Raw genomic sequence first — 9,364 nt, 5'->3', positions numbered from 1 at the left:
AGGAGAAAGTCCATTCAGATGGTTGCGGGGTGGGACTTGGAATTGTATTTTTGGTTGACAGAGTTAATTCCATGCCCAGCTTCTTGAGCCTCAGAGAGAAGACAGCTTCAACCCAGAGCCTTCTCCAGAAGAAAGAACCTGACTGGCAGTCAGCTTGCTTTCTTCTGTTCCTACTCCCAGAGCTATGGCTATGTTTTCTCCATTCCTTTTTTTTTTTTTTTTTTTTTTTTTTAGACAGAGTCTTGCTCTATCGCCCAGGCAGGAGGTGCAATGGCGCCATCTTGGCTCACCGCAACCTCCACCTCTTGAGTTCAAGTGATTCTGTTGCCTCAGCCTCTCGAGTAGCTCAGACTACAGGCACACACCACCACGCCTGGATAATATTTTGTATTTTTAGTAGAGATGGGTTTTCACCATGTTGGTCAGGCTGGTCTCAAACTCCTGACCTTAAGTAATCCACCCGCCTCAGCCTCTCAAAGTGCTGGGATTACAGGCATGAGCCACCGCGTGCGGCCTCCATTCCTTCTCCTATGGGGGCTGCTTCTGTATTTCTGTGCGTCTTCTCAGAGTGCTGGCTCTTCTCACTAAAGCTTGCACCTGACGACACCGCCAGCTTCCCCGGTTTCTTGCCAGATGAAGGCTCCATCTGCCGGTCTTACTGTGGACGGCTGCCAAATGCCCGGGGGCTCCCTGATCACTGCCAGCTCAGCCTTCTCTCGGAGAGGCCTTTCCAGCCTCTTGCTGAAACTTGCTTTCAGGAGACCATCTCAGTAGAAAATGCACAGTGGTGAAGGAAGTCCTGTAGTTGGGGAGGGTGTGGGGGGCGGGGGCACAACCAATCTGGTTAATGCAGAGCAGCATTTGTCATATCCACTTTCTCACTTTATCCAAATTGCTTCAGGACATTTTTGCCACTGGGGCACGGTGATTCGTCCAACCATTTCCTTCTCGCCTTCTTATCTCCCGCCTTGGCTAAGGGGCCTAAAGTACTGTGACACATTATACTAAGGTCAGGAGATTTGTTTTCTTCTTTCATGCCCTACCAACCACTTGGTCACGGCTCTCAAAAGCCGAAACTCAATCATGAGAAGTTTGTGCACTAAAATCCAAAAATGACAATCCCGAAAAGGTCCCATCTCCACAGGAAGGACTTTCTGGTTCTGCTAATACATAGATTTGCTTTCAGACCTCCAGCAAAGGTTTTCCTCAATCTGAGTACAACAAAAAGTAATTTTACAGGATGATTTTTTTCCTTGCAGAGACAAGGTCTTGCTCTGTCACAGGCTGGAATGCAGTGACACCATCACAGCTCACTGTAACTTCGAATTCCTGGGCTCAAGTGGTCCTCCCACCTCAGTCTCCACAGTAGCCGTGGTGTGCACCACCACACCTGGCTTGTTTTTTTATTTTGTGTAGAGACAGGGTCTCACTATGTTGCCCATGCTGGCCTCAAGAGATCCTCCCACTTCAGCCTCCCAGAGTGCTGGAATTATAGGCATGATGTATTTTTAAAACTTTAAAACATCTACAGGATTTATTTTTAAAACATCTAGGTTTTGTCTGCTTTTTTTTTTCTTTTTCTTTTTTTTTTTTTTTGAGACGGAGTCTGGCTCTGTCGCCAGGCTGGAGTGCAGTGGCAAGACCCCGGCTCACTGCAACCCCCGCCTCCCAGGTTCAAGAGATTCTCCTGCCTCAGCCTCCCAAGTAGCTGAGACTACAGGCGTGCACCACCACACCCAGCTAATTTTTGTATTTTTAGTAGAGACGGGGTTCCACCATGTTGGCCAGGATGGTCTCGATCTCTTGACCTCGTGATCCGCCTTCCTCGGCCTCCCAAAGTGCTGGGATTACAGGCATGAGCCACCGTGCCTGGCTCACTGCAGCCTCCGCCTCCCGGGTTCAAGCAATTCTCCTGCCTCAGCCTCCCAAGTAGCTAGGACTACAGGCATGTGCCACCACACCTGGCTAATTTTTGTATTTTTAGTAGAGACTCTTTTGCCATGTTAGTCAGGCTGGTCTCGAGCTCCTGACCTCAAGCAATCCGCCCACCTCAGCCTCCCAAAGTACTGGGATTACAGGAGTGAGCCACCGTGCCTGGCCATGTCTGCTTTTTGTGACAGGTCACTGGAGTAGCGACAAGGCCATTTTGACAATAGAACAGTGGTGGCTCTTCTGCATGAAAGACTCTGGCCCATCTTACGATCAGCTAAATAACACTTTCCTCAAGTATTACCAAAATTTAGTTTATAAGTCATGACTAAGAGTGGAAGAAGGGGCTGGGCATGTTGGCATGCACCTGTAATCCCAGCTACTTGGGAGGCTGAGGCAAGAGAATAGCTTGAACCTGGGAGGTGGAGGTTGCAGTGAGCCGATTTCGTGCCACTGTTCTCCCACATGAGCAAAAGAGGGAGACTTCATCTCAAAAAAAAAGAAAAAGAAAAAAAAGAAGTGGAAGGACACAAGAATGACATACTTTTATTTCAATAAATGCTTTTGGAAATGATTTTTAAGAACAAAAACTAGACACCTCCTGAAAGTCGGATTAAAGGTTGTGCAGGCCGGGTGCAGTGGCTCAGGCCTGTAATCCCAGCACTTCGGGATGCTGATCGGGCAGATCACCTGAGGTCGGGAGTTTGAGACCCGCCTGACCAATGTGATGAAACCCCATCTCTACTAAAAATACAAAAATTAGCAGGGCGTGGTGACGGGCACCTGTAATCCCAGCTACTCGGGAGGCTGAGGCAGGAGAACCGCTTGAACCCAGGAGGCAGAGATTGCAGTGAGCTGAGATCCCGCCCTTGCACTCCAGCCTGGGCAACAAGAGCGAAACTCCGTCTCAAAAAAAAAAAAAAAGGCGTGCAAAGATGCCTATGATGAACTGCATTTTCCTCGGAGCAGTTGGTATTCCCCCCTCCTCTCACCCTCTTTGACCAGACGGGCATTCGGGGAATGGGGGAAGGGGACACAGCACGGCGGGGGTTCCTTGCTCCCTTCGCCAGGGTGGTTGACTCGCACCCTGCTGCAGGCCGGAGAAGGCAGCCGCTTGGAAACCCCGGGCTTCAGTCCTCAGCCAGGTCTCTGGATGTAGACCCCCGGAGTCTGTCTTCTGAGACCAACAAGGCTTGTCAATGGGCAACACAGGCTCCAGGACTTCCGGAAACAGTTTCTCAAGAAACATTTCTGAAACTGCTTGGTTAAGGATGACTCCCGCAAGGGCGGCTGTCACCTGCCTGCTGTGCCCGCACCGGGAGACTTGTCTATACATAAACTGTGCAGGTTAAAGACAGGCCAGGCCAAAGAAATAAGCTTGCAGAGGAGAGAGGGTTTTCACCTATTTCCTTCCCTACCCCAATCTCTGAAAGTTTTCGCAGGGCCTGGAGGGCCCAGCATGAGCAACTTCCTGGGCTGGGGCTTGGCCAGGGAGGCAGGTGCCTGCCAGGGCAGGCAGGGACCACTCCCTGTCATCATAACAAAAGATGACACAGAAGCAGATGGGAAAAAAGTCTGGGGAGAAACAACATGGGCAGAAAACCACAGAAATGTAAGTTTACAACACCCCTATGTTATCAGCCAGGGAGCCATGGAGGTGCTGCAGGGCAGCAGCCCGCCAGCAGGACGCCAGGTTTCTCCTTCCAGGTGCTTGCTGAGGGAGGGGCTGGTGGTTCAGCTGAGGGGATGAGAAAACCAGCAGCAGCTGCAGCAGTTGGTAGAACGGGCACACCGAGCGCGGTGGCTCACGCCTGTCATCCCAACACTTTGGGAGGCCGAGGCAGGTGGATCACAAGGTCAGGAGATCGAGACTATCCTGGCCAACGTGGTGAAACCTCGTCTGTACAAAAAATACAAAAATTAGCTGGGCGTGGTGACGTGTGCCTGTAATCCCAGCTACTCAGGAGGCTGAGGCAGGAGAATCGCTTGAACCAGGGAGTCGGAGGTTGCAGTGAGCCGGGCACGGTGGCTCACATCTAATCCCAGCACTTTGGGAGGCCCAGGCAGGTGGATCACCTGAGGTCAGTAATTCGAGACCAGCCTGACCAACATGGTAAAACCCCCATCTCTACTAAAAATACAAAATTAGCTGGGAGTGGTGGCACGAGCCTGTAATCCCAGCTACTCTGGAGGCTGAGGCAGGAGAATCCCTTGAACCTGGGAGGTGGAGGTTGCAGGGAGCCAAGATCACGCCATTGCACTCCCACCTGGGCTACAAGAGCGAAACAAAAAAAAAAAAAAAGAAAAAAGAAAAAAGAAAGAGGCTGGGCGCGGTGGCTCATGCCTGTAATCCCAGCACTTTGGGAGGCCCAGGCGGGCGGATCACGAGGTCAGGAGATCGAGACCATCCTGGCTCACACGGTGAAACCCCATCTCTACTAAAAATACAAAAAATTAGCCAGGCATGGTTGCAGGTGCCTGTAGTCCCAGCTACTAGGGAGGCTAAGGCAGGAGAATGGCGTGAACCTGTGAGGCGGAGCTTGCAGTGAGCGGAGATCACACCACTGCACCCCAGCCTGGGCGACAGAGCGAGACTCCATCTCAAGAAAAAATAATAATAAAATAAAATAAAGAAAGAAAGTACTACTGGGTATCAACCAATGGACTGACAAGCAAGTCTCCTCATCTGAATTTAGATGAGCTGTCATTTGAGCAATTTTAATTGACATCTCTTTATATATGATATAAATCATATATTCCAGATCCCATAAAGTACTTCCCATGCATAATCCCATAGCATAGCAAAATTTTAATTTTTCTATAGGACTTTGTCATGTTTAATAAACAGTATTAGAACACACTCTGCAGTTGACAGTCTGTTAACCACAGATTTTCTTTAATTTTTTTTTTTTTAAGAAGAGTCTCACTCTGTCACCCAGGCTAGAGTGCAGTCGCGCAATCTCGGCTTACTGCAACCTCCACCTCCCGGGTTCAAGCAGTTCTCTGCCTCAGCCTCCCGAGTAGCTGGGGTCACAGGCGCCTGCCACCATGCACCGGCTAATTTTTGTATTTTTAGTAGAGACGGGCTTTCACCATCTTGGCCAGGCTGGTCTTGAACTCCTGACCTCGTAATCCACCCAGCTCGACCTCCCAAAGTGCTGGGATTACAGACATGAGTCACCTTGCCTGGCCTAATTTGTTGTTGTTGTTGCTGTTTTTCGTTTGGTTTTGAGATGAAGTCTCACTCTGTCACCCAGGCTGGAGTGCAGTGGTGCGATCTTGGCTCACTACAACCTCCGTCCGCCTCCCAGGTTCAAGTGATTCTCCCGCCTCAGCGTCCTGAGTAGCTGGGATTACAGGCACGTGCCACCACGCCCGGCTAATTTTTGTATTTTTAGTAGAGAGGGGGTTTCACCATGTTGGTCAGGCTGGTCTGAAACTCCTGACCTCGTGATCTGCCTGCCTCGGCTTCCCAAAGTGCTGGGATTACAGGCATGAGCCATGGCACCTGGCCTTAATTTTATCTTTTGTTTCAAGAATTATTATTTTTTGTTGTGTTTTTTGTTTTTTTGTTGTGTGTTTTGTTGTTGTTGTTGTTTGAGACAGAGTCTTGCTCTGTGGCCCAGGCTGGAGTTCAGTGGTGCGATCTCAGCTCACTGCAACCTCCACCTCCTTGAGCTCAAGTGATCCTCCTGCCTTAGCTTCCCAAGTATCTGGGACCACAGACGTGCGCCACCACACCTGACTAATTTTCTTGTATTTTTGGTATAGACGGGGTTTTGCCATGTGGCTCAGGCAACTCCTGGGCTCAAGTGATTGGTCTGCCTTAGCCTCCCAATGTATAGGGATTACAGGTATGAACCACCGCACCTAGTTACATAAATGTTTAAATGAAGTGAGACAACACCGTCAGTAGGTGAAAGTAGGGGTGTACTTGGCATACCTGGTCTTCCTGCCTCCTATGAGGCTGTGTGTGTGTGTGTGTGTGTGTGTGTGTGTGTGTGTGTGTGTATATGTGTGTACCTCCCCCCATACCTTATGTATTGGGTTTTGTGAATGGCTCTAGACCTTTATGGCCAGAACTCTTGATTGGAAGAGGAGGGAGAAAAGGTCATCACTGCTTGCAGCTCCAGGCATAATAAGCCGCCATCCACCTGCCTCAGGAATTCTCCTCCAGCTTAACTTTCAGTGTGACAGAAACAAGTGAAAAATCTCTGAGATGAGAAATTATCTGAAAACACGGAACACTCATTCCATGGCATAGAAGGAGGTGTTGTCCAACTTTAAAAAATAAAGAAATTCAGCCAGGTGCGGTGGCCCATGCCTGTAATTCAGCATTTTGGGAGGCCGAGGTAGGCAGATCACCTGAGGTCAGGAGATTGAGACTAGCCTGGCCAACATGGTGAAACCCCATCTCTACTGAAAATACCAAAAAAAAAAAAAAAAAAAAAAAGCCGGGCATGGTGGCGGCACCTGTAATCCCAGCTGCTCAGGAGGCTAAAGCAGGAGAATTGCTTGAACCCGGGATGGGGAGGTTACAGTGAGCCGAGATCGCACCAGTGCACTCCAGCCTGGGCAACAAGAGCAAAACTCCATCTCAAAAAAATAAAATAAAAATTCTCTGGAAAATAACATGATCAGGATCTTGTTTCTTATGGACTTTCATCTGTGTAAAATTCAGGGCCTTGCACCTGATATGTAAGTTGTCAGTGTTGAATGAATGAATGAGTGAATGAGTGAACAACAAACTATTTCAAGGTATATTGACCTTTTGGTTAATTTCAATTAACCGAACAGTGCTCACACTTTCAGTGCAGATGACCCAGGCAAGTTTGAAAAATTGGCCTCTTACGAGCCTCTGTCAAGAGAGAACAAGATGGAGAAAAGAGTTCAAAGTCGCAAAGTGTGGTCTTGCCTTACCTCAGAAGTCGTGGGACGGTAGGAACAATAAAATAAGTTAATCCAAGGGGAAAATGGACTCTTGGGAAGAAGGCCGGGCCCCAGGGTCTCAGCCAGCTCCTCCCGTGGATCCTGGGGACCGAATTCCTCATCCTTTGTAGCACACAAACAATAACCCAACTGCTTTTCCCACCAGCCCAGGTCCCCACACGCTGCACCCTTTCTCTCCCCACCAGCAAGGTAAACTGTTTTCTACAAGCCAGAAAAAGACCATAGAGATATGCGAGCTACTTATCTTCCATAAGTCCCAAGCTGTGGTTCAAAGACCAAAACAGCTGCTTCCTCTGCCACCCCACCCGGGTGGCCACCAGCCAGCTGGCTGCCTGCTGCCATTAACAAGCGCGTTCTAACCAGCAGCCACTGGATTTTTCCATAGAGTGTGGGCAGCTGTTAAGAGAACACTTGCCCAGAGAAGGCACTGGGCATGGCAGGGAATGAGCTTTTAACCTCTTTGGTCCCAGAAATCTGGAATATACAGTAAAAAACAGATGACTAAGAACTAGATCCAGAAGTGCTTAATGGTTCCAGCCGCTTTCTGTGTGAATGTGTCTGTAATGTCTTCCCTGAAGCTCGTGCAGTAGAGAGGGGGACTGTCCCAAGGTCACACAGAGATTGAATCAGTCGCACAGAGCAGGTACCTCAACTCTGGAGTTCCAGCCCAAGGGCTTTTCCTGCCAGCCAGTATGTCCAGGGCGAAGAAAGCCCTCATATGCCAGAGGGCCCCACACTAGGTTTCAGGTCGTCCCTCAGGTAATGGGTCCTGAGGGGCTGACAAGCATTTCCCCCATCCCCATTCTTGTGTTCAATAGCAGCATTTGAGAGCCCTGGTGTTTTCTTTTACTTTTTTTGTTGTTGTTGTTGTTGTTGAAACTGGTCTTGCTCTGTCACCCTGGCTGGAGTGCAGTGGCGCAGCTCAGCTCACTGCAACCTCCGCCACCCGGGTTCAAGTGATTCTCCTGCCTCAGACTCCCGAGTAGCTGGGACTACAGGCGCCCAACACCATGCCTGGCTAATTTTTTGTATTTTTAGTAGAGACGGGGTTTCACCGTGTTAGCCAGGATGGTCTCGATCTCCTGACCTCATGATCTGCCCACCTCAGCCTCCCAAAGTGGCTGGGATCACAGACGTGAGCCACTGCACCTGGCCGAGAGCCCTGGTTTAAAAGGTAACTGGAGGCCAGGCCCGGTGGTTCACCCCTGTAATCCTAGCACTTTTGAGAGGCCGAGGCGGGTGGATCACGAGGTCAGGAGTTCGAAACCAGTCTGGCCAAGATGGTGAAACCCCGTATCTACTAAAGATACAAAAATTAGCCAGGTGTGGTGGCAGATGCCTGTAATCCCAGTTACTTGGGAGGCTGAGACAGGAGAATAGCTTGAACCCAGGAGGTGGAGGTTGCAGTGAGCCGAGGTTGCTGTACCCTAGCCTGGGCGACAGAGTAAGACTCCGTCTCAAAAACAAAAAAAAAGGCCTCCTGTACGGTGCCCAGAGTGTTTCCCTCTTATTCTCTGCACCCATAGGTGTATTCATAGGCCAGCGGTGCACCTCTTTTGGGATGAAAGGATGAAGAATTCGGTCTCTAGAATCCATGGGCTGGAGCTGTTAAGGTTCTATACTCCTTCCTCTCCCCAAGAGTCCGTTTTCCCCCCTTGGATTGGCTTATTTTATTGCTACTTCTTTGGGGATAAAACTCTTTTGACTGTTAGCCTGTGAGTGAATTAACTCATCTTTGAGCAAGATGCGTTTCTCTTCTCCCCAGGGAAGTGTCACAAGCCCTGAGGAAGTCTCCAAGCTGGCTGGGGCTCCTGATGAAGGTGCTGGTAGGAGCTCAGGGGATGTGTCTGGGCTAATGAGGGCTCTGTGGCTGGACACAGTGCAAAACATGGGTTCCCCCAAATTTATTTATTTATTTATTTATTCATTCATTCATTCATTCATTCATTCAGAGACAGGGTCTCCCTCTGTTGCCCAGGCTGGAGTGCAGTGGCACAATCATAGCTCACCACAGCTTTGACCTCCTGGGCTCAAGGCATACCCCTGCCTCAGCCTCTTGAGTAGCTGGAACTGTAGGTGTACACCACCATGCCCAGCTAATTTGTAAAATTTCTTGTAGAGATGTGGGCTATGTTGCCCAGGCTGGTCTCAAACTCTTGGCCTCAAGTGATGCTCCCTCCTCGGCCTCCACAAAAGTGTTAGGATTACAGGTATGAGCCACCACACCTGCCCAGGCTGGAGTGCAGTGGCACAATGTCGGCTCACTGTAACCTCCACCTCCTGGGTTCAAGTGATTCTCCTGCCTCAGCCTCCCGGGTAACTGGGATTACAGGCATGTGCCACCATGCCCAACTCATTTTTGTATTTTTAATAGAGACAGGGTTTCACCATTTTGGCCAGGCTGGTCTCAAACTTCTGACCTCAGGTGATCCACCCGTCTCGGCCTCCCAAAGTGCTGGGATTATAGGTGTGAGCCACCCCACCC

The sequence above is a fragment of the Pongo abelii genome, chromosome 2 (assembly GCF_028885655.2).
Source record: "Pongo abelii isolate AG06213 chromosome 2, NHGRI_mPonAbe1-v2.0_pri, whole genome shotgun sequence".
NCBI classification, from domain to species: Eukaryota; Metazoa; Chordata; class Mammalia; order Primates; family Hominidae; genus Pongo; species Pongo abelii.
This window is presented reverse-complemented; position numbering follows the sequence as displayed.